The 27,391-nt window shown below is 35.8% G+C and overlaps 1 protein-coding gene across 1 annotated transcript in view; it reads right to left on the reverse strand.

Moving 5' to 3' along the window:
* The window catches only part of CHL1 (cell adhesion molecule L1 like), a 291,478-nt gene that overhangs the window by 217,305 nt on the left and 46,782 nt on the right, over positions 1-27,391 (reverse strand). The window contains 1 exon segment of the mRNA XM_043968375.1: positions 15,889-15,970. The gene's annotated coding sequence lies outside the window, so the exon portion shown is untranslated.

The following is a 27,391-nucleotide window of genomic DNA, read 5'->3' on the forward strand; positions in this document are numbered from 1 at the left end:
ACTCAGTGTGCAGGGTTGGTGGAATGACAGGCACAAATTGAAACGGGCTTCAGTAGTTAACGAACAGTAAACCTCAGTAAGCTCTTTGTGTTATAGTGGTAGCAGAATACATCTGAAGTAGAAGAGGGAGGGAAAGGAGTTTGAAGACTCCCCAGTATTAACCTTCAGTGGTAGAGCTTATCTTAACTGCTCTCTTATCCTGACTAAAGTTTCAATCTTTTGAATTACTCGTATGGAGAACATCATACACAATAACAGCAATACTGTGCAAGGATCAACTATGAATGACTTAGTTCTCAGCAATACAATGATCCAAGACAATTCCAAAGGACTCATGATCAAAAATGTTGTTCACATCCAGAAAAAAAAAATGGAGTCTGAATGCAGATATAAACATACTATTTTCACTTTATTTTATTCATGTGTTTTTTTTTTTTCCTTTTGTTCTGTTTCTTCTTTCACAACAACTAATATGAAGTATACTTTACATGATTGCACATATATAACCTATAACAAATTGCTTACTGTCTTAGGGAAGGGTAGAGAGAGAAAGGAAGGAAGAAAAATTTGGAACTTAATTTTTTTTTTTAAATGAGTGTTAAAAGATATTACGTGGGGGGCAGCTAGGTGGCGTGGTGGATAGAGAACCGGCCCTGGATTCAGGAGGACCTGAGTTCAAATCTGACCTCAGACACTTGACACTCACTAGCTGTGTGGCCCTGGGCAAGTCACTTAACCCCCATTGCCCCACAAAACCAAAACAAAACCAAAAAAACAAAAACAAAAGATATTACAAGTAAGTGGAAAAAATAAATGCTTCTTAATTTTAAAAAATACTCCTATGAGTTGAACAAATTAATTCCATTCAACGAACATTGATTGTGCACCTGCTTTGTGCCAGATAGTTTTCTAGCTACTGAAGACAAAAGTAAAAGCAAGATACCAGTTTATTTTCTACCAGGGGAATTCAACAAGTAGAGAAAAAGAGAAAGTGTCTACACTTGTGATTTACTTAGTCTAAGGAACTCCTAGGTGAATAAATCCCCAATTCCAGTTTAGGTCACCACCTTTTCTGTAACTTATGGTCATGAAGAGTTACCTAGAGCTCTGAGGTGAGGTGACTTGCCCAGGGTCTCCTAACCAGTATGTGTCAGAGGCAAAACCTGACCTCACTTCTTCCTGGTTTTGAGGATAATTGTTTCCTCAGTTGCTTCCTTGGTTTTTAAGGCTAGCTGTCTATATACACAAATTAATAAATAGGACCAAATAAAATATATAATACAGACAACTAGGTAATACAGTGGATGGAGCATGAGACCTGGGGTTAGGACCAGATGACTTCAAATCTAGCCTGCGAAATTTACTATTTGTAAGAACCTGGGCAAGTCACTTAATCTCTGCTCGCCTCACTTTCCTCATCTGTCAACAGGGTTAAAAATAGCACTTACCTCTCAGAGTTTCTATGAGGATAAAATGAGGCAATATTTGTAAAGAACTTTGAAAAATTAAAAGTGATATATAAATGTTAGTAATTATTATATAAAAACACAATGCAATTATGGGGCAAGGGAGTAGTAGATTAAGGATTGGGGACAATGTGGATGTCCTCTTTGAGGAGTTAGCATTTATCCCACGCCTTCAGGGGATTCTGGATGTCCAAGAGGCAGAAAAGATCATTTCAGACAAAAGGAAGAAAACAAGGAATGGTATGGAGGTGGAAGATGGAATGTTTTATAGAAGAAATAGTAAATATGTTAGTTTGACTAAATTGTAGAATATATACAATGTCAGGGCAGAGAGTAATGAGTATTCAGCTTAATTTGTTTGGAAAATGTGACTAGTCAGACTGTGAAGGTCTTTAAAGGAAAGCCAAGGATATTATCTGCAGAATTCCTGTAATGCCATGTACACATTGGACAGGTAGCAGGGAAGATGGGTCATTAGCCTTTTCCCATTAGTACAGTAACATGTGAGTTGAGCTAATTCTATATGAACAGTTTCCTTGGAAAACAAAGAGATCATGGACCACAGAAGACATGGCATGACAGAGGTGGTTCAGCATAAGAAAAGGCCTGAGAATGAAAAGACATTCAGTTGCCTAGGACAACGTGAGGTAGCAAGCAGGGAGGCAAAGTGTGATGGTAACCTCTTGTAGGAGCTCTAAGAAGCACAGACTAAAGAAAGGATGAGGATACTAATCCAGGAAAGGCAGACTTTAGAGGACTATCAATGTGGTTGGGGAGGGGCAGGGTACTTTATGTGGCCCCATAGCAGGCTGAATGAGGAAGGACTAGGAAAAAAAATACTTCCATGATTTCTCCTAAGATTAGCAACAAGAACAAAATAGAGGCTTGAATCTCCACTGTCTGTCAGCATCTAAAATTATTTACACTGCCAGCCAACATCCTACTGAAACGACAATCTTGGCAGATGCTCTGCAAAAATATTGCACTGTTGGGTTTTTAACAATCAGGAAACTGATTCCTTTTCATTCCACATATTAAAACTTTATAGATTAACGCTGACCTGAATAGATAAGTATCAGATTTCTGGTAGCTTCCTATTAAAAAAAAAAGTCCAAAGATCTTTTTCTCCCCAGTAAAATTAGAAATGAAATATCCATTCATTTTCCTTGAAAAAATGGAATCAAATATTACCCCCCTCCTTTTTAAATTTTATTTATGCAATGCTGTCTATTTTAGATGTCCTTTCCAAACTGCTAACCCATACCTATTACCTTCTTTAAAATTTAGTTGACATCTCACTTCATTTAGCAAACCTTCATTGTTTATATACATCTTACTGACCATTTTGTTCTGATTTTGATCATTCCTTTACAATATTCTTTGTCTCCAAAGGAATAACATATTCATTTCTTGACGTCTAATTCCTCTTATTTCTTTTATGGTAGGGTCTGTAATTTCTATTTTATTTGCTATGCTTGCATCCCCTCCCCCATACCCACTAATTGTACCAATTAGCATAGCAATGTGTAGGGCCCATGACTTCTCCAGATTTGTATAATATATAGGGGGTTGACCAAATCCTTGCCCCTCTTGGCTCTCCTTGAATTCTGAAGCAACTGGTAGTTTGCAAGAGCTCCAGTTCTCAATGAATGTTGGTTTAATGACTTCATAAGTCAATGGCCAAATGACTATGCTAATACTTTGTTAACCCTGTCTCTGTTCATCCCACTGTCAGACAGGATCAGAGATCAGATGAAGAAAGATGATGTGTCAAGCAGTAGCATCTAGCACTGTTACAACCCTAGACATTATTACTGGAAATACTCCTTTCTAAGCTCCAGAGAGAAGCAGAGACTTCACTTCCAAGCACTTTGGCAACTTATGGTGTATAACATTTACACTACTGGCTCCAAACATAATGGCCCATTTAAAACAGTTTCCATTACAACAACATTGTATTGATGTGACCTGTTTTTAAATAGGCTATAAAGGCACATTTGAAAAAAAGAATTTATCTTTCTTCATAACAAGAGTCCACTTTTACAGGAGACCCAACACATTCAGATTCAGCATTCACAATTTTGTTTTTTCCTTTCAATATAGGCAGCTGGTGGCACAGTAGAAAGAGCACTGGCCCTGAAGGCAGAAGGACCTGAGTTCAAATGAAGCTTCAGGTACCTATTAACTATGTGACCCTGGACAAGTTGTTTAACTTGTACAAACATATACATACATAAACATACATGTATGTGTGTATATATACAGTGCATGTATATATATATATGTGTGTTCATATACAAACATATATGTGTGTGCATATACACATATACACACTTGTATAGATATATAAACATGTAGACATTCATATATGTATGTACATGTATCCATACATATATATATATATATATATATATATATATATATATATATATATATATATCTTTTATCAATCAATATCTGGTAAGGCTCAGCCTCAGAAACTGGGTATTTTGATGATAGGAAGCCAGGCGAAGAATATAAAAAGGGAGAAGGAAAAAAGATGAAGAAGAATAAGACATTTTTTCTTACATTAGCCAAAATCTAATTTCTACTTTTGCATGACTCTTCTCTCTTCATTTTAGCTCTTCTTTTTCCATGTGATTTCTGATTAGTATTTTCAGATTCTTAGATTCTGAGTACATTTATAACTTCTCTTCTTTAGTTGAAGAACAAAACTAAGAAGGAAAATATACAATGGATATATGATTGAGCATTCTATACTGGCATCATTATTCTGATGGTGAAGTAAGAGAGCCATGTACTTAGACTCAATTTTATAATTTCTCAGAGAATCATAGAAACCAAATTTAAGAGATCAAATAGGCCTTAAAAACCTTCTAGTCCAATCCCTCTCGTGCTACTGATGAGGACATTGAGGGTCAGGAAGGTTGGCTGACTCATCTAAGGTCACAGGTGTAATAAATGGAAAAGATGGGATTCAAAGTCAGCCTGTGGCTCCAGCATGTGGAGGGAAAGTCTCTCTGTCTCTGTCTCTCTGTCTCTCTCTCTCTCTCTCTCTCTCTCTCTCTCTCTCTCTCTCTCTCTCTCTCTCTCTCTCTCTCTAACACACACACACAGACACACACACACACACAGAGTCAGGGACAAATTTAGGAGACCTAATTTTAAGTTATCACAATATAAATGTGTATGTGTTTGTGTTTGGGGTGGAGAGAGAGAGAGAGAGAGAGAGAGAGAGAGAGAGAGAGAGAGAGAGAGAGAGAGAGAGAGAAATGGAATGTTTTGGAAGTCTAGGAAGGCCTATGGATCACTTCTCAAAATGATGTTTTTAAATGAAGTCAGTTCATCAATATGTACCTGCTATCTGACTGGCACTATGATAATCACCTCAGATATAAACAGAGGCAAAAGACTGCCCTTATTCTCAAGGAGCTAATAATCTAAAGCAGGAGAAAACATGAAAAAATATGTACAAACACTATGTAGACAGGTTACTTTGGAAATAATTAATAAAGGGAAAGTGTTACCATTAAATATGTACATTTTCCAAAGTATATATTAAAATATATAGGATGAATGAGGCAGCTAGGAGGCATCATGAATACAGCACCAGGCTTGGAGTCAAGAAAACATTTGCTCAAATTTGGCTTCAAACATTTTTTTTTTAGGTTATATATGTACAATCACATTAAACATATTTCTACATTAGTCATCTTATGAAAGAAGAGCACAAAAGAAAAACCTCACAAAAGAAGGGAAAAAAAAAACAGTCCCAAGGTATAAACAATGTGGTTCAATCTGCATTCATAATCCAGAGTTCTTTTTTCTGGATGTTGAGAACATTTTCTATTATGAGTTCTTTTAAACTGTTTTGGATTGTTGCACTCCTGAGAAGAGCCAAGTCTATTACCATTGTTCAACACACAATGTTGTTTTTAATGTGTACAATATTCTGCTGGTTCTGCTCGTCTCAGTCAGCATCAGGTAATGTAAGTCCTTCCAGGTTTCTCTGAACTCCTCCTTCTAATCGTTTTTTAGAGCACAATAGTATTCCATTACATTCATATACCACAACTTGTTTAGCCGGTCACCTGTTGATGGGCATTCCCTCGATTTTCAATTCTTTGCCACCACAAAGAGAGCTGCTATAAATATTTTTGTACATATCGACCCTTTTCCCTTTTCTATGGTTTTTTTGGGATACTGAACTAGCAGTGGTACCACTGGGTCAAAGGGTATGAACAGTTCCATAGCCCTTTGGGCTTAGTTCCAAATTGCTCTCCAGAATGGTTGGATCAGTTCACAACTCCACCAACAACACATTAGTGTTCCAATTTTTCCACAGCTTCTCCAACATTTACTAGCTATATGTTGCTGGTATGTCATTTAACGTCTCTTTGCTTCATCTGTAAAATGGAGATAACTAAAGCACCAATTTCCCAGGGTTGTTATGTGGTTCAAAAGAGTTAAGATTTGTAAAGTGCTTAGCACACTGTGTCTGGCATGTAGTAAGTACTATATAAAGGTTAACCATTATTATAGGAAATTAGTTGTCTTGCAATACAGTTATCTCTATGTGTGTATCTGCATAGATATGTATATGTATGTATGTAACTTAAGTTAATGGAAGCTAGGATAATTATCTCTGTATCTTGAAATTTCTACTTTAATGTAAAAAAGGGCTTTACCTGAGGGGAAGGAAAAAAGTGTCTTAAATCAGTTCTGAAAAAAGTAACACTAACAAACACTGTGATAATAAGGTGAGAAATGGAATTAGACTCCAGGAGATTGTGATCAACTGGCAGAGTTTGATAAAAAAATAAATGTCACATTTTCCCTAAGAGAAAGCAACTTTTGGTAGGATTGTCTTTGGGGTAGAGGGGGTTACAGGAAGGTCTGTATGCTGAGGAGAAGGATACTTGGATACACATCTTGTATACAGGTTTGCAAATGTATGATGGAACAGATGACAACTATAGGGAAACTGTTTATCACGTTCAATTCAGAATGGAATCACTGGACAACAAGGATGGATATTCCATCAGTTCACGGCAGTCTAGGTAGGCAATTATTTTCCAAATATAAAATCACAGTCCTTCCACTGTAATATACAAGTGAAAATGGAATCTCAATAAAGAGAGAGGAAGAAGGAAGAAGAAGGGGGAATGGGAAGGGAAGGAAAAAGGGAAAGAAGAAGGAAGGAAGTGGTTTCTTTTAGTACCATTGAGAATTATATAGTGTACCCATGTAGAGTATGTTCCTTATTATAGTATCATAGGTTTAGATGTGGAAAAGACCCCAGAAGCCATCTAGTACAACTCCCTCATTTTACACATAAGAAAACTACAGTTAAGAAAGGTTATGTGGCATGTCTACATAAAAGAATAAGAGGAACGCAAAGAAGTAAATGATTATAGCAATCTACTGTTTGATATACCCAAAGACTCTAGCTTCTGGGATAAGATCTCAATATTTGACAAAAACTGCTGGGAAACCTGGCAGAAACTGGGCACAGACCAACATTTTTTATGATATACCAAAAAAAGGTCAAAATGGGTTCATGATTTACACAAAAAAGGTGATACCATAGGGAAGGAATAGTTTACCTCTCAGATCTATTGAGAGGAGGAGAATTAATGACCAAACAAGAGACAGAGAATATTATGATATGCAAAATGAATCATTTTGATTACATTAAATTAAAAAGGGTTTGTAGAAGCAGAAAAAAAACAAAGCCAAGATTAGAAGGAAAGCAGAAAGCTGGGAAATAATTTTTACAGCCCATATTTCTAATGAAGGCCTCATTTCTAAAATACATGGAGAACTAAATCAAATGTATCAGATTACAAGTCATCCCCCAATTGAGAAATGGTCAAAGGATATGAACAGGCAGTTTTCAGATGAAGAAACCAAAGGTATCTATTGACATATGAAAAAATGCTGTAAATCACTACTGATTAGAGAAATGCAAATTAAAACAACGCTGAGGTACCACCTCACACATATCAGATTGCCTAATATGACAAAAAAGGAGAATAATACATGTTGGAGAAGCTGTGGAAAAATTGGAACACTAATGCATTGTTGGTGGAGTGGTGAACTGATCCAGCCATTCTGGAGAGCAATTTGGAACTATGCCCAAAGGGCTATGGAGCTGTGCATACCCTTTGACCTAGTAATGGCACTACTTGGTCTGTATCCCAAAGAGATCATAAAAAAGGAATAGGACCCACATTTACAAAAATATTTATAGCAGTTCTCTTTGTGGTGTCAAAGAATTGGAAATCAAGGGAATGTCCATCAATTGGGCAATTGGGGAATCAACTGGGAAAGTTATGAATATAATAGAATACTATTGTGCTATAAGAAATTATGAACAGGCAGATTTATAAAAAAACAAAACTGGAAAGACATGTGGACTGATGCTGAGCAAAGTGAGCAGAACCAGAAGAACATTGTACACCATTAATAGAAACATTGTACATTGATCAACTGTGATAGACCTAGCTTTTCTCACCAATACAATGATCCAAGATAATTCCAAAGGACTCACAATGGAAAATGCTTTCCTCATCCAGAAGAAAGAACTGTGGAATCAGAATGCAGATTGAACTATACCATTTCTACTTTTTACATTTTTTTTTGAGATTTTTCTCTTTTGCTCTAATTTTTCTTTCACAACGTGACTAATGTGGAAATATATTTAATTTGATTGTACATACATAATCAGATTGCTTTTGGTTCTGGGGAGGGGGGAGGGAAGGGAAGGAGGGAGAAAAATTTGGAACTAAAAATCTTATGAAAACAAATGTTGAAAACTAAAAAAAGAATCTATGGATTTAGTATAAAACTGACAACTAAATATTTTGACTAAAGAATTTGATTAATCATTGTGTTAAAACTATCTTACTTTAAAAAGAAGAATATGAGGAAGGGTTGGAATTCAGGTTGTTTTGACTAAATCTAACACTCTACACATTCTACAAATGCTATGAATTTGTCGATCAAATGTCAAAGTCAAACATGCTATAAAGATATATTTACATATGTATATGTGTACACACATATATGATACAAAATCTGTAAGATTGAATAGATGTGTGTTTGTGTGTAGATAGATTGGCTCTGTGCAGCAAGGTGGCACAGTAGATAGAGTACTTGACCTGGAGTCAGGAAGACTCATCTTCCTGAGTTCAAATCTGTTCTCAGACACTTACTAGCTGTGTGACCCTGGGCAGGTCACAACTCTGCCTCAGTTACTTCATCTATAAAATGAGTTGGAGAAGGAAATGTCAAACCACTCCAGTATCTTTGCCAAGAAAACCCCAAATGGAGTCATGAAGAGTTGGACATAGCTGAAAAATGACACAATAATAACAACAGCAATATTAGTTCATCTTAACTTTATTTTCTTCCTTTTTCTAGTATACAGACATAAATAATAATGTTCAGATTTTTCAACTAGCTTTGATGTTTTTCTTTTCCTTTGCTTCTTTCATAGCTTGTAAAGTGTGTAAAGGAACTGTTCTTTGATGTTGATATAAAAAGCTTCCACTGCAATATCATTCTCATAGATGCTATTAGATTTTGATTTGAGGCTATGATTTATTTTATAATTTAATGTTTTATCACTTACTAGGCTGATAGTCATATGGTAGCTTTCTTTTTTCCAGGTATGCACTATGTATATCATGCTTCACTGGTTTGCTTTATTTCTAAGGATATGAATGTATGTGCAGTGAATTTCTGCCCAGATTGTACTCCCTACCTCCTATGGAATAAGAGACAGGTAGGAAAAAAAAAAGCTAGAACAGCTAAAATAATAAACAAACTATGATCTACCATTCACTACTATCCCAGAGATTAAAGAAAGTCTAACATCTATTTACATGCTTTTCTTGTTTTTTTTTTTTTTTTTAGTGAGGCAATTGGGGTTAAGTGACTTGCTCAAGGTCACACAGCTAGCAAGTGTTAAGTGTCTGAGGCCAGATTTGAACTCAGGTACTCCTGACTCCAGGGCCAGTGCTCTACCACTGCGCCACCTAGCTGTTCCCTTTTCTTGTTTTTTAACTGGACCAACACTAATTTTTTTTTTCTTCCAGTGTGTATTCTATAAGTCATGAGCTTCTCTTCTCCTATCTAAACACCCTCAGTTCTTTCAATTCCTCCTCAGATGGAATGTTCTCAAGTCTCTTCCCCTCTTTTAGACATATTCCATATTTGCATTTAGACATGGACTAAGTTAGTGTCCTAATATATACCAGAAACCTGTTGTTTGCTGTTCAGTCATTTCAGTTGTGTCCAACTCTCTGTGACCCCAGTTGGAGTTTTCTTGGCAAAGATACTAGATTTATTTGACATTTTATAGGCCTACTTAGTCTATCCACTGTACTACCTACCTGCCTTTCCAATAACCTACCTATCCCCAAAAAGTCAGTTTCTGGGGAAGGGGAAATTTTATTTGATATTTTATGGTATTTTCCATGAACATGGATTTCTTTGTATCATTGTACTCAGCTAATGCCTTTGTTCCTTCTTCTGTTGGATTTATTTCTAAAGATCCATATCACTGGGTTGTCATGGACTTCTTCATTTATGATGTATTTATTCTTTGAAGTTCTAGTTTAATGCCAAAAATAATCCAAAAAACTATTCAATTTAAAAGTGTATCACTTAGACATGGTTGTAGTTGGTTTGGTTCAGTTCTATGACTTTATTCTGCTATTTTCTTTGCTGCGACCTCATATTTACCACTACCATAACAAGCTCTTCAATTTCTTTTGAGAAAGTAGATTAATTATTTTTTTCCATATATAAAAATAACAAAAAATCAGTAATGTTGTTAAAGATCAAAAAGCTATTTTAATAGACAGGAATGAGAAGCACAAATACATTACAATCAACTGTTCTTCCAAACTTCCCTATTATTGTCAAAGACACAACCATCCTCTCAATCACTCAAGATTATCCTTAAATGCTTCCTTTCTCTTACTTCCTATATCTAATCAGTTTCAAAATTTTAGCATTTCTATCTTTGTATCCTCTCCTCAATGTCCCCTTCTTTTCTTTGACAGTGGTATCAACCCTAGGGCAGGCCATCATCACCTTAAGCCTAGATTATTATAATAACCTGAATCTAAAAACCCTACTACAAATCTCTCTCCCACTCTAGTTCATCTTCCATTCAGCTTTCAAAGTGGTCTTCTTAAAGCACGGCTCTGACCATGTCATCCAGTGGCTCCCTCTTAGGTCCAGGAAAAAACAAAACAAAAAAACCCAGAACATTAAGTCCCCCGTTTGCCATTCAAAGTCCTGGTCATAACATGATCTATTCTTATTTTTCCAGTCTTCTTTCACTTTACTTGACTTCACATCCTCCATAATCCAGGGACACCAGCCTCCTTGCTGTGCTTTGCACAAGACACCCCATTTCCAGATTCCATAGATTTTCATTGGTTGATCCATATTCTTGGAATGTTCTTCCTCCTTTTCTCTCCCTCCTGACTTCTCTTGCTTCCTTTGAGTCTCAGCTAAAATCCAAAGTTCTCTAAGAGTTCTTTCATGGTCCCCCTTAATTTGCATGCTATCTCTAGCATTGATATTATCTCCAATTTACCCTCTCTGTATGTGCAGAGATGTCTAAATGATGTCTCACCAAAAGGTAGATGTGAACTCCTTGGGTACAGGGACTAGTGTTTTTTGTTTGTTTCGTTTTGTTTTTCTTTCTGTTTTTTGCCTTTCTTTGTATGCCCAGCACTTAACACAGTACATGACAATAATAGGTGTTTAATAAAAGACGATTGACTTAATTTGACTTATCAATTTAATTTAATAATACAATTCAGTAAATATTTACTAAGTACCAACTATGCCAGGCATCAATGATGTTATAACTGAAAACATAAATAGAAATTGTAATATTAGTCATATTATTTGGGGCAAAAAAAAAAATAACATTTTCACATTCCACAAGGAATTACTCTTTTTTCCTTATGTCTTTTAATCTTGACACTTCCCATAAATGACTGCAAATCACAATTACATGTTTATATATTTTGTACAACATACTGAGCTACCTTTGCTTCCCTACTTAATCTTACCCAAGTTTTACTATTTTTAAGCTCAAATGTCTCTCTAACTCTGATTTCAGGCAAGCTTTTCTTCATGCAACTAAAGAAAACCTGAGTTTGGCAACTTGCTATCTGAATTATGAAAGCAAACTGGAGAGAATCCAAAGAAAAGGCAAAAGTATGATAAAAGGAATAGAGTGATTGGCTGGTGAGGAAGTGCAAGAGTTCTCAATATGCCTAGCCTGGGTAAACAACAATAAAGGAGCATGATAACAGTCCATAAATATTTAAAAAGTGTAAACATCAAGAATGAAAAAGAATTATTAATTGTAGAGCAGGGCCATAGAGCTAGAAATATTATACAGAAATCATAGGTAGAGAAAATGACTAAACAGAATTATCATTATGAAATATGTATAACATGAAATATTAATATGTAGTATTCCAGCATCTGATGGAATCTTCTAACAAACTGTGAATGTCCCATCACTAGAGATATTGAAAGCCAAGACTTAATTATTTAATAGAAAGGATAGTCTTACTGTACACTTTTGTTTTAATGGTTTGCATTTGTTATTTCTCACGGTGAGATTTCAATTTTGAATAATATTCTTTCATTAATGTCTATCTTTTATTTCTTTAAATAGTTTAGAAGTTAATTATCCTCAAGAATAAGATGCCTTGTCTGATACTTGACATTAATCCTCTATACCTGATCAGCATTTCTTTCAAAAATATCCAATATCTTGACCAAGTCTTTACAGGTTAATCAAGGTACCCATTAATCTGGAGAATCCAACTGGGCTCTTTCAGAATGCCAACACAGTTTGGAGTGAACTAAATGGAAGTACTACACTTAGTTTACCATGTAGTTCATGTATCACTTAGATTTACATTATATGTAGCCTTCCTTATATTATTGGAAGCCTACTATAATCAATAAATGGAGCTGTACACCACACTGCAACCCATCAATCCATCAATGCCCCTATCCCCTGAAGATATTCCACTGTCACTCTCAGTAGGAGTAATTGGAGTTATTCAAGGTGATTTCTTATCACTGTCACAAATTTATTTATTTACTTTTCTCTTTTCAGTGTCTTTTCTTCTTAAAATTGTGGACAATGCCTTGGCTTAAAGAATGAGGTAAACATCTATCTACTCTATCTACACACATAAGTATATATGTATGCATACATGTAAACATACTGAGATCTGATACATTTGCACAAGGTATGATAAATAATTAACATGTAACATACAGAAATATGCACCAAAAATGTTGCACTAAAATTAGATCTAGGAAAAAATATGAAAACAAAGTATTCTTGTATTTAATTGTAATAAAAAACTTAATGATTATTCCTCATGCTCCAAAATAAGTAAGAATTTTCACTGTAGCAGCATATATTGCAGTGCCATTGTTTATGTTCAAGTGAAGCCACACATCAAATTAAATTCCAAGTCTTGGAGTGAAATTTAAGGTGTAACTACACTGTGATTTGTTAGTATCTAACAATATAGGATTCCTACTGCTTGTGAGTTTCACAGATACATTTATATGTACTACAATGAAAATTGTTATTTTTGGAATGACAACATAACTTGATTCATCCTCAGTTGGAACAAAAGAAATAGTAATTTTTCAAGAAAATTGAGGAAGAAAAACCTCTTAGGGATTGTCAAATGTTAGTCCATATAGTCATATAAATAGTGAAGATGCCATGAATTTCTATTATTAGTACAAAATTATACTATTCCCATGAGAGATAGTGTGGCATATTGGAAAGAGAGAGAGCCACAGAATCAGGAAAATCTGGTTTTCTTATTTTTTTCTTTTCTTAGAGGGTTAATATTATTATTATTATTATTATATCATGAAAGTATTTTATTATTTTCCAGTTACATGTGAATATAGTGTTCAACATCTGTTTTCATAAAATTTTTAGTTCCAAGTATTTCTCCCTCCCTCCCTTCCCATTCCCCTCCCAAGACAGAAAGCAATCTGATATAGCGTATATAGGTACAATCACATTATACATATTTCTGTATTAGTTATATTGTAAAAGAAGAATCAGAACACAAAGGAAAAACCTCAAAAAAGAAAAAAAAAACAGCCAAAAGTAGAAACAATATGTTTCATATACCACAAATTGTTCAGCAATTCCCCAATTGATGGACATTCCTTCAGTTTTCAATTCTTTGCCACCACAAAGAGAGCTGCTATAAATATTCTTGTACATATGGGTCCTTTTCCCTTTCCTATGATCTCTTTGTGATAAAGCCCCAGTAGTGGTATTACTGGGTCAAAGGGTATGCACAGTCCCATAGCCCTGTGGGCATAGTTCCAAATTGCTCTCCAGAATGGCTGGATCTACTCCACCAATAATGCATTGGTGTTTCAATTTTTCCACAGCTTCTCCAACATTTATTATTTTCTTTTTTTTTTCATGTTATCCAATCTGATATGTGTGAGCTAGTACCTTTGAGTTGTTTTAATTTGTATCTTTCTAATCAATAATGATTTAGAGTATTTTTTCATATGACAATAGGTAGCTTTAATTTCTTTATCTGAGAACTGTTCATATCCTTTGACCATTTCTCAATTGGTGAGAAAACCTGGTTTTCTGAACTGTGTGATATGCAGGTAAGACCCCTGGTTATTTATGATTAGTAATAGAATTAAATAAGACACTTTAGCTCATTAAAAAGCTAACAAAAGACGATTTACTTGGAAGTAGCAGAAGGAAATGCATTAAGCCTCTCCTTTGAGGAATCCCAGAGCAGTTAAGCAAAACTTTACTGGCTCTAAATTGACCGTTTTTTTTTTTTCCAAGCAAATTAATTTTTGCAGAGCATACCTGTAGCTCCTTGTTACTTTTTTCTAATTAGTTGCCTAGGAAGAGATGTCATCAACTTGAGTCTTTTTAAGATGTTACTTTCAAAGGTATCCTACTTGTCTGTATTCCCCTCTGAACTAACTTCTATTCCATCTGTACACTTAAAAAAACAATAGCTTCAATGTCCATTTCATTTCATTTCATTTATTTATTTATGTTTGTTTGTTTATTTATTTTCTGAAAAGGTAAGGCACTATTGCAATATTCCTCTCCCCCTCCCTATTTTTTTTTCTTTATGTATGAGGTATTTTCCCCCTCCCTATTAAAAAAAATGCTAGTAATAAATAACCATAGCTATGACTTCAAATTTCAGAAGAAAAGGTCTGCAAATAACATCACAAGGATTGAAACTGAGCCTTTTCAAAGAAACTGGAAATGTCTGTTTACTAACAGAGTGATTTAGACTGTAATAGTAAACCCACAACCATACTTGTTCTCCTTCCCATCTGTAAAATCTAGGATTACCTTCTGTAAACTTGAGTTGCATTGCATGGCAGGCTTTCCAAAACAAATCTAAGATGTGATATTAAGTCATCCATGGACACAGCTCACTTTCTGTATCAAAATTTTCCTATTGCTTAATTCCACCATTCAAATAGACTGAAATGTGCCATTATCTAGCGAAGTCCCCCTTTGTTTCAACAGAAGGAGGCTCATGGTTAAGTCTAGGGTAATTGGTCTCAAGGATTTCCTTTGGTCCTCATCCTACCCACTATTCACTCCTTTATTTTTCAGAATTCATTTCAAATCATTCTATTAGCAAATAAACCAGGTTCAAAGAAGAGTATGGGAATTCAGAGGATTAGCATGGCCTGTTAGGCAGGAAGTAATTAGGCTAGAGAGAGGGAAGAAGTGGAGGAGGGAACAAATTCACCACATCTTAGTAGTGGCAGGGTAGATACAGGTACTGTCTAGCACACAGCAAATTGTTTCCAGTCAGATGATTCTTTAAATGGATCAGTGACCCAGAAAAGGCTCCAAATGCTATGGATTAGATTTGCTTTGTGCTAGCAGTTCCCTTTACTTTCAATCTCCCATGGCTAACACACATCCTCTCCATGAAGCTCCAAAATCCTCAGTTTTCCTGTTATCCCCTCTCACTTTTCTGGCTGGCAAAAACTACATTTCCCAACATCCTTTGTTATACATATTATCAGTTTACACTCCTTCCTTAAAACCATCAGCACCACTGTCAGAAAAACAACACTTTTAAGTAAATTTTTTGCTTTGGAACAATACAGCCCATCATTTTATGTTTTAAAAGATGAAGGCAGTCTAGAATTTCCCTGAAAAAAGTGTGCCTTCATATTATATTATGCATACAGTTTCATGACATCTGCTTTATTTTATGTTCTTATAGCCCTAAAGTTGTTCCTATCTTTAACATATTCCAACAATAATTAAGCATATTCAAAAATACATTGAGTATTTAATTAAGGAAATTATACTTACCAGTAAAATTAATTTCTTTTATTTTCAATATGAAATTTCTCTTCAGGCTTAAGCCTGGATCATTGTTGGCAGTTTACAGCACCTAGAGAGAAATTAAAAAGTTGTATATTTGGAAATAAATGTAATCTTAGAAGATACTCCTCAAACATTATCATTTTTTTAATTTTTTCCCTTTAATAAAATCATTTTCTCATCTTTTTTTTTCCTTTCCAAACAAATCAGGTTACAGACCTATTACAAAAATACTATGTTCATTTGCTGCAAACAAAATGCCACCTAAAAATAGTGTGTCAATTTCTCTCTGATACTGCAAAAAGGACCCTGTCCTGGATTTTCATGTCAAAAGAAATTGCTTTGTGAACTTTGGCACAGGTGGCACCAAAAAAAAAAAAAGACCAGAATTAAATAACAACAAACTTCAGTTCAGTTTCTCAATGACAGTTGTGTGTGTGTGTGTGTGTGTGTGTTGTCCTTAAAATTTATTACTTAGACTACACAATTTAAGGTACTTTGTAAATATTTCTTTCTGGCAGTGGCATCCTTATAGGCTGGAAGTGGCTGGGTGGCAGGTGGATAAAGTGCTGGTGCTGAGGTCAGGAAACTTTGAATTTAAATCCAGCCTCTTCCACTTAACTCACTGATGCCAGACTCTGGGCAAGTCACTTAAACAGCCTGTATCTGTTTCCTCCATTATAAAATGATGATAAAAAGTGGCATCAATCTCACAAGATTGTTGTGAGGATCAAATGAGATAACATTTGCAAAGTGCTTAGCACAGTGCCTTGTATATAGTAGACAATTTATAAATGCTTATTCCCTTTCATTTTAAAACAATGCTTAACTTTTGTGCATGTGTTTCATAGATAATTTACCAGTCTGGTAAAACATATGGAGCCCTTTTCAGAATATTTTAAATCTATAAAATAAAATTCACATAATTAAATGTAAATGAATCATTAAAAATAGTTATAATTTTTTAAAACCCACATCATAGACCTAAGGTAATGAATCTTCAATCTTAACAATTTTGATTTTTGGTCTAGACTTTGTGATTTCATTATTGCAGAAAACAACTAATGTGCAGTCTTGATCCAGGACAGATGAGTAATTTATTTGTTGCATTTGGCCTAGGGCAATATCTGGGACAAGAAAAAGTTAAGTGACTTGACCATGGTCACACTGCAAGCAGTGTCTTGATAACACCTCTTCCTGATGCAGAATCCAACGTTCTTTTACTAACACCAAGCTAACTCTTTACTAGAACCATGCTAATTTTCTTAAATGGGCAATAAGGTTTTCTAAAATTCGATCACTACCAACTAAAAATGTCTGCATAGAAATCTACTTTGTGATTTTCATCAATTCCAAATGAAGTGTTGAAACCATATGCTTATTTCTTTGGGGGAAAAAGGAACCCCCAAATTGCAAAGTGGTTCAAAGACTTCAGGCTACCTGTTGCCTTCAATTGCTCCCTTATATCCATAATAATCAGGCCCTGTATAACTCAGTGTTTTCAGAGAGATTGCCAATTAAGGATCTTTGTGGAAGCTACAATATCTCCTCTGGCCCCAAAGAAACTGAGTGACTAATATATGCAGGCAACCTACTTTCTTGCTGTTTACTCCTTGACAATCTCTTAGTCTGGCTTCAGTTCAAAAACTGTTGCCAAGAAGTATAAACAGATCCCTCTGCCTCCCAAGGAAACCTCACAAGAATATACTGAAAAGCAGAATTTCACCCGAGGAAGAATGTGAATAGTCCCCATTGCTTTCCAATTGACCAATTGACACTAAAGAAAGTCTCTTCTCCTGTTTCTTTTCTCTGGATGCTTCATTTCAATCCCATTAGGGCTTACTATTGACACTATTCTTATTTCTACTTTTTTTTTTTTTGTGGGGCAATTGGGGTTAAGTGACTTGCCCAGGGTCACACAGCTAGTGTCAAGTGTCTGAGGCCACATTTGAACTCAGGTCCTCCTGAATCCAGGGCCGGCGCTCTATCTACTGTGCCACCTAGCTGCCCCCGACACTATGATTATTTTAATTGTAATAAACAGAAATGTTTGTGGATCATACTCACAAGGTACCAAATAGAATTTAATAGGGTCCTTACCCACTGGATTCACGATATACATACATTGTAGAGTGTATCTACTGGCTGCATCAAGCTAACTGGAGATGTTTATTGAAGGACAGGTCCTTTCTAGATCTAAATCTATGATAATATGATTATTTCCTACTCAGTACTAATCTCCTCAATAGCATCCCCAACTGCTTGGCCATCCATAAAAAGGGGTTTAACTCTTTCATATCCAGAACTTATACCTTGAGCTACCTTGATCTGTTCTCCTTCTCTCCCCCACAGACAGGTTAATGGCTCTCCCTTGAGAATCTTCCTACCGAACATCAACCATGCATTACTTCACTGCCTCCTTTCTGGTTTTTGCCTCCACAACTAACCATTGTTAGAAACGCAGCTAAACACTCTTCCTGTTGCACATCTCTAGTGTTAGCAGCTCTAGTGTTGGCAGCTTGAGTGTCAGCAGCTCAAGTGTTGGCAGCACTAGTGTTGCTAGCAGGTTGCTGTTCAAAAATCCCAAGCAGGCAGCAGTTAGTGAGTGAAGGCTTTATTCATCTTTGCAAAGATGGGGACTCTTCTGAATGTGCCAGAGAGTGCACTGAAGTGAGGTCCCTCACCTCTATTTATACCCCTCAAGGGGTCCCCTCTGACCAATCACATTAAGGCATTTTGATACCCTCAATTTCACCTCAGTTATTACAGTCATTACAGTTGCTATTTATACAGAATAACAGTAACAGCCTAAGGACCCATCAGGTGATACCAGTTAACCAATCAGATTTTACAAACTACAATACCAGCCCTTAACCTATTCTGGGCAAGAGTGTTGGCTCCCTCTCAGAACAATACTGTGTCAACATACATAACTCTTCAAGAAAGAAAACCTGTCTTGGGGTTTGATCAATCAGATCGCTCCGTTTACCAACTAATCAGATTGCAGCCTTAGGCCCTAACCCTATGCTGTGGTAAAAATGTCCCCATTCCCCACTAAACGGTGCTTGTGTAAACATAACCTTTCAAAACAAAACTAAAGTCAGGACCTGAGCTCCGAGTCACATGGGGATCACCTTGGGCGCCTCAAGGCGAACTCCCAGCCTGACTCCCACAAAACTCAGGCCCTTCTTCAGGCCCTGCTTGGGCCTAAGGCCCAGGAGTCTCTGTTTGAAGCCTCACGTGCTGAGCGGCACCCTGCTGAGAGGTTTGAAGCCACAAAGCTATAGGGCCTAAAGAGACTCGTTCTCTTCCTTTAGGGCTCTGAGAAGAGTCCAAACATAGTCTTTTCTTGCCCCATGAACCCCTCCACTTTTGGAAAAATGAACCATCCAATTCCATTATTCTTTCATTATTCTTAGATGAGATATATATATATATATATATATATATATATAATTCTGCACTCCTAGGAATTCAATCACTATATCTATAACAATTTAGTCCCAATAACCCGTCTTGCCTATGACTACACTATGTGTATTTTCTTTCCCCATAAGAATGAAAGTTCTTTGAGGGCAAACATGATTTTGGTTCTGTCTGTATATCACTAGAGCTTAGCACAGAACTTGTCCCAAAGCCAGCTCTTTAAAAATGCTTTTTCATTAATTTTTATTCATTTTTCATTAATTCTATTATTTACTAGGATCTGAATCCTAAATTTGTGACTTGGCATCTCTATAACCTCAGGCAAATTAGTTAAACTCTCTAGGGATCAGTTATCACATTTAAAAATGAAAGCACTGGCATTCTTGACTTCAAAGGTCCATCCAGTGCTCTAAGTCTGACATTCTAAGTTCACCATTCCATTCACCAAACATCTATTAAGTATCTAATGTATAAAAAGCAATACAAAGACAAAGATAATAAGAAAAGGATCATTTCCTCTCAAGAGTTTATGTTCTAGGGAATAAATACATGCACATAAGTGACTACTGATTTAAGCTTTATCTCTTACACTCTCACCCATCACAATCTCATTGCACTGAATCTGAACTTTACTAATTAAGCCACAATGCTTTTCAATTCCTTACATTCTTGATGTCAAAAGATGTAGAAATTAGAAGCAGTTCTATAGTCACCAAATACTAATAAGCATTCTCTCTTTGCTGCTTACACCTTTGTGATGTTTAAAATCTAATGTGTATCCTTCCCTGCCCCCCACCCCCAGTGTTTTGGGGGAAACTAGCTAAGATTTACTGATAAATTCAGCAAGAGTTTAGGCTTTTAAGTATTTACTAAAGATTAAAGATAACACATGGAGTACAGTAAAACAAAAAATGCATATCTCCTTTCCTCTCTCTCTGCCACAACCTGAAGTCCCAGAACGAAAAGGACAATCCTCAGTAGCTTCTCAGAAGCCCCCCTGTGAAACAGGAAGCAGGGCAGTCCCCACACACAGCTCCAAGCTAATTGGCTAGTAGCATTGACTGACATGACTTATAGGCGGTCTATGAATAGATGTAACTTCTGGATGCCAGGCAGCTTCTGGAAGTTAGTCACATGGTTTCTTTTTTTTTTTTGGTGGGGGGTCACCCTGGTTCTCACAATGTCTTTCTCAGCAGGGGGTGGCACCCTGATTCTCACACCTTCATGATGAGTGCTCAGTGATGGTTAGAGAGTTAGCATTATGAAAAGAGAGCAGAATGATGTAGTATAAACAGCAATGAACTTACTATTAGGGGATGTAGGTTCAACTCTTATGCTATGACCTACTAGGTGTGAGATTTTAGCCGAATCATTTAAACCCTCTTCTCCTCTATTTCCTTCTCAGAAAAATTATAACACTGAATTAAATGGCTTCCAAAGTCCCTTACAACTCTAAACTTCTGATCCTAAGAACTTTTGAAGGCCATGAGTTTCCTCATTTGGAAAATGGGTGGTGTGGTACTAGTTCTCAACAATCCTTTCCAAATCTAGAAACCAGTGTTGAAGAGAGAAACAAACAAGCAATAGAAATTACATACATCCTACAAAAATTATCTATTGAGACTGAACATTTCCTAGGTTTTCAGTTCATAATTGTAAGTTAGAAAATGTATTTAATTTGTGGTTAATAAACACTTCTATTACTTTTATAATGAGAGCCATCTTTTTTTTCAAATAATGTCATATGAGCTTGTGTGTCATGTTGGCATTGCTTCCCAGGGGGCAGCAGCTTTATCTTGATGTCAATATGCACACGTGTCTGACTTGGTTTTCCATTAATAGTGAAAGATCATGCTGAGATATCCACACTCATTCCCCCAGTTTCCCTGGAAACAATATCATGTCCTATTAAGATGGCTGGATGTGGTTATCGTGATTGAGAGAAGACTGGCCAAGAGAAGACTTGGGGGAGGCAGGAGCAAGAGAAATGTCTTTAAGTGTTTAAATTTCTGTCATGTAGGACAGCTTGGCTTCAGAGAGTAGAACTAAGGGGAGATGGGTGGACTTTGCAAAAAAGGCTGATTTAAGATAGCTAAATGCTTCCTAACAAATTAAAGCTATCCAAAAGTGAAACAAATCTATTCCTGATATAGTGGATTCTTTTTCACTGGCAAAGACTCAATGAACAGTTGGACAATATGTTATGGATGAGATTCTTTCTTCGGGTATCAGAAGCACTAGATGGCTTTCAATCTCCCTTGCAATTCTGTGATTCTGTATTTATATGATTCAGTGTATCTGCATTAATCGTACCCATCCTGTAGTGACTGCCATGCTTATCTCTGTGCCTACAGCAACATCCTCAGTCTGTAGAACCCTTATCTATTTCATACACCGTTGGGTGAGGAAGTACTCACATTAGTCAGATGAACTGGATTTTTGCTACAAATCCAAGGAACTGGCCAGGGAGGATCTGTTTCCTTATGCAAATATTAACCCTCCACAACATGGTTGTAACCAGAATGGTTTTACTAGCAATAAAGCTATCGGAACCTGTTGATATAGCTTATGTTGGATATCTGTTTCTTTTTTTCATAGAATTAATTAACTCTCAGGGGGCAGTCATTTTTTATGTTCCCAATCAGAGTACTTAAAAAAAAATACTGTTTTCCTGGTAAAATCTTGCATTCCTTACAAAATGGGGGATGATCTGCCAGATCAGCAACTAAATTTAAAGGAAGAATTTAGAGCAACATCACAAATGAAAATCAAGCACTTTTCAATCATGAACATGACACTTTCCAATTTTTTTTATGTCAATGCAAGAGTGATGTCTATATTCATTCAGATAAAATGAATCAAAAACTGATCATATAAAATATATACATGTAATCTGTTAAAAATTTATAAATAATCCTATGGGAGGCATTCTAAAACATATTTAATGATTAATATTACCAAACAATGTATTTATGAGGAAAAAGAAATAGTAACATTACCCTTTTCTTCTGTCATTTAGAATTGACCTCACAGTCTACATTCTAAAGAAATGAAGAAATTGCATATTTTAATGACGTTCCCAATTGTCCTCCAATCTACTTCTCACTAGTCTCTTATATGAACTCATTCCTTCAGTTCAATTGATTTGCTTGCTGTTTTCTGACTACATTCCAAATTCCATTCCAACTTCATGTCTTTCTTCATGATATTACTCTCAATAGGAAACCATCCCAGCTCTGACGAGATAATTCCTCTCCATACTTCAATGTGTATCTCTGATGTCCCCACTCCTCATAAGTTTCCTCTCACTCCCAATACCCCTTTCCCAAAAAAATCTTGAACTCTTCCAGATTTCTGCATAACTTTGTCAATGCCTCCTCATTTGCCCTGTCACATGTCTACCTTTCATACATTATAATTTATTATTATTATTATTATTATTATTTAACTCTATTGGACTATGAATGTCATGAGAACAGGAACAATGCCTTTCTCTCTCTTGCATCTTAGATATCACCTAGAACAATTTAACTTGTATACAATCATAATTCAACATATAATGACATTTATATTTGAAAAGCTTTTACCTGGCCTTTTGAAGAATCTGGAGTTTGCCACTGGAATAATTAAACATTATTTGTTTTGAAATTTAAATCTTATGTTTTGTTTTTTTATTTCTATAGAAAATTGGGGGATTCTTTTAGTTAGTGCCCTTGTTTTCTGTATTAATACATCCTGGAAAATGTTCAGATATCATTCTCTGCATTATGTCCTTTGGTTTTTCTTCTTTTTGTATTTTTATTTGCCAAATACCACTTGGAGATTTATGGTAATAAGTAGTCTTTGTGAATTCTTTCTAGGAGCTCAAGGACTTTTACTTCTACCTCTTTCTGTTGGGTTTAAGAAAAGTGTAGTTTGTGTTTTTTTGCAGAGTCTTTGAAGCCTTTAGGTACCCTAAATTGGTGTCCTATAATAGAAGGAAGTATCCCCACCAAGTTTCCCTTTTCTTCTTATATAACCCAGCAGTGTCAATGTCTACTACTTTTTGCAATGGAATGAGGCAGAGTCTGAGCTATAATAGAAAAAAAATGCACTTATTGTTCTCAGCTACAACCTGTTGGGTTAGTGTATGGCCTTTAACAGAGCATGGAGGCTTGTGGAGATGCTGAGTGAGCACACAAAGCATTAATATTCTCCAGTGTTAATTCATAAGCCAACTTTGTCAAATTTCTTTCTTTCTTATCCTATGGATTCAACTCTATTGTTACTTCTGACACTTTTTTATTTTTATTTTTTTCAGAGTTAGTCTATACTTTAAAAAAAATCTAGATTCATTTTGTTGTCAAATGGGTCTGATTTTCAAGATGGCATTTAGCAATATATTTTATGATACAATGACCATTAAAAAAGGCAGCCCATATAGTAATGAATTTAGGTGAATTTATAGCTGGCAAAATAACCATACTCCCCCAAAAAGTTGAGTAATGAAGAGAAGTTTCTAGATGCATGGCATAGGGATCTGAACCCCACTTGGTCCAGATCAACATCATTATCAACAACTAGAGCAATTAGGAAGTGTACTTAACAAATATATAGATGACTCAGAACTCTGAGGGATAGCATTAATATAGTGCCTGTTAGGACCAAGTTTCTAATTTGTGCAGAAAGTAATAAGAACTTGAATAGATATACATGTATATTATTGTGTTATACCTTCTGTAAGGAGCTTTCCCAGACCTCCCTAATCTTAGTAACTACCCTCTGAGATTTTCTCCAATTTAACATGCAAAATATTTTGTCTCTATATAGTTGTTTATATGTCATTTGCCCATTACAATGTGAGCTCCTTGAAAGCAGGGATTGTCTTTTGACTTTTATTGTATCTCCAGTGCTTAGCACAGTGCCTGACACATAGCATCTTATAAAATTCTTGATGGCCAACAGAAATATAATGTGAATGAACAATCTAAGTGATAAATACATAGGTGTATTCGTTTTAAATATAATCAGCTCAACATGAGTCAATATTATATATTATGTAGGTTGCCAAGCAAAAGGCTATGCTTTTATCATAGAATTCAGGTTGTAAAGAGATATTCCCACAGTAAATTATACTGGCCATAATAAACAGAAGATACTATGCTTTGCTTTAGGTGTCACAGTTCAAGAGAGATCTTGACAAAAATAATTTCATCTAGATGGATGAATAGCCAGCTTTCTGAAGTGAAAAACAATGAACAGAACTGAGGATACTTAGCTTGGAGAAGAGAAGACTTAGGAAGGACATATTAGCTTTCTTAAATATTTGAAGGGTTATGTTAAGGCTAAAATTCTAGCTAGTCTGTCTAAAATATCTAATGAGTGGTCGCCAATAAATTATAAGCTTTAGCAAGAGTTAGACTTTTAAGCATTTATTAAGGAGAATAAGAATTTGTTAAAGAGAGAGAGAAAGGCCTGATTCATCTATCTAATAAAGAGAGAGAGCATTCATAGCTCTGCTCTCCGCCAGAGTCCACATGAAAGAGAGTGAGTCAGAGCACCGGCCTCCCCCCTTCTTCCTCCCACAAGCAAACGTCACTTCCTGACACCAAAGAAAAGATGCATGATCTTGCCCTCAGAGACCTTCACTTCATGGCAGAGCTTTTCTACAGTAAGTCTCCAGCAGGGGGCGTCATTCCAATTGTTACAGTTACCTTGTGGTTAGGTCTATTCTATATACCTCCAATTGAGATAACTAAGAGTTAAGGATGGTATTGATAAGTAAGCAGTTTAGAAATCCATAAAAATAAGTTTAATTATAAAAATTAAATCTATTTAAAAATTATAAAAATTAAAGCTATATAAAAACAGATGCAGCTGAACTGTTAAATAGAAAATTCCTCATCATTGGGAATATTTAAGCAAAGAGATAAAATTAGGGAGGTTGCAAAATAAAATCCCACCCCCCCAAAAAAACCCCACAAAATGAGAAGTCCAATTCTCTGGACTAAAGAGATCCTTTTTATCTCAAAAAATATATGATTTCTTAGGAAAGTAAAACATTCCTTACTGATGATTGAGTGAGAAACATTGAAACAGACTTTCCTAGTGACTTATATTCTCTCCTCCCCTCCCTTCCTCTCCCCTATTCTGCCCTCCCCTCTCTCTCTTTCTCAATCTTTCTCTTTCTGACACTCAGTCTCTTTGTCTCCGTTTGTTTCTGTGTCTGTTTCTCTTTTTTCTCCTTTACTGTTTCCAATTCTGCGTCTCTCCCTCCACCTTCCCTATACATGTATTTCATAAACACTTGATCTAGAGCAAGAATTCTTAACCTAGCTTTCAGAAACCCACTGAGATTTCAAGGACTCCATGAACTTGAAGAGGAAAAAATACATCCTTATTTTCACTAACCTATAACTGAAATTCACCATTTCTTCAACTATTTACAAACATTACTTTCAAGAGCCAATAGGATTCACCAGGGATGAAGAGGTCCATAACATGCAGAAATGTTATGATCTGGAGAATAAAAAAAATTTAAGAAAATATAAAGTTTGAAGAATTACCCTACATTTTCATGTGTCTTTTTTGAAAAAGCCAATTAATCAGCATGCCATGAATAAATTATTATAGGAAAAAATATAACTTCCTTTACATTTGGGCAAGGACATTTAAATATAGAGGGTCAATGACACAGAGAAATGTGGCAAGGTTCTATAAGAAGAATAGGCTCTTCAACTATTCATGGTAATGAAGTAATTTCTTAATTATAATAACTTCAAGTTCTCATTCATTTTTTCTGTCAGTAAAAACAAATTAAACAGAATGACAAGCCCCTAAAATTTCCTTAGTGCACTGCAATCGAAAACAACTCAGGAAAGCAAACATTTTAAATGATATTCCAAGAAAGGCTTACTAAAAATACTCAGCCTGGGTATAGGTGACCTTTTGCAGGCAAGGTGGCCTCCATCTTTAATTCTGTGTATCAGAGGCCCAAATTAAATCATTCTAGTAGCTCTTATTATCATAAATATCAGTACATCAATCAGAAGCAGAGGAAGACAAAGAGACGTTCTGGCCATATATGCTTCAGAATTAGTTTTGTTGCTCTGTAAAATTTTCATTTGAAAAAATATCAATAGCTGCCCAAGACTAGACTGAGAAAACTGGCTGAGAAGTCAAGGGTCACATCATCAGCTGACAGCTAGATATCTTTGGGGAGGCAGAGACCAAGAAAAAAGAATTCTTTATACCATACAACTACAAAGGCCTAAAAGTGAACGTTTTGATGGAGCCAATATGGCAGTAATCTTAAGTCGTATACATAGTATTTAATCCAATAGAGAGAGACTGATATATAGAAAAAGAGAGGGGGGGGAAAGAGAGAGAGAGAGAGAGAGAGAGAGAGAGAGAGAGAGAAAGAGAGAGAGAGAGAGAGAGAGAGAGAGAGAGAGAGAGAGAGAGAGAGAGACGAGAGGAGACGAGAGGATATGTCTATTTTACTTTACTTCCCTTTCCATGGACTGGGAACAAAGGAAACATGATCGCCTCAATAATCTGGAACCTAAGGCTAAAATCTTCTACCTCCACATATGTTGGAAATGCCTTCATGTATTACATGTATAGACTTTTTGTAGTAAACTAAAATCATTTTCAATATACTTTATGAATACTAGCATAGTAAGCTTGTAAAGTAAGGGTAGGAGGGAGAGGAGGAAGAATCCATGTACAAAATCCCTTGTTCATCACTTGATTACATTACAGAGAAAAGGCTGCAATAAAGTGAAATGGAGATTTCAGACAGTTATCTAGACTATTCACATAATTCACTCAATATCCTCTGGTAAAGAGACAGTATTAGGGACTGAATAATACATCTAGGGATCCTAGATTCAATGCCTAATGGCATTATCAATCCTCCATTTCACTTTGGGTCTGCAGAAGAGAACATGTTTTCAAACAGATTAATGATTTGTAAAACAAAAAGGCAGGGGGGCAGCTAGGTGCAGTGGATAGAGCACTGGCCCTGGAGTCAGGAGGACCTGAGTTCAAATCCGGCCTCAGGCACTTAACACTTACTAGCTGT

The sequence above is a fragment of the Dromiciops gliroides genome, chromosome 1 (assembly GCF_019393635.1).
Source record: "Dromiciops gliroides isolate mDroGli1 chromosome 1, mDroGli1.pri, whole genome shotgun sequence".
NCBI lineage: Eukaryota > Metazoa > Chordata > Mammalia > Microbiotheria > Microbiotheriidae > Dromiciops > Dromiciops gliroides.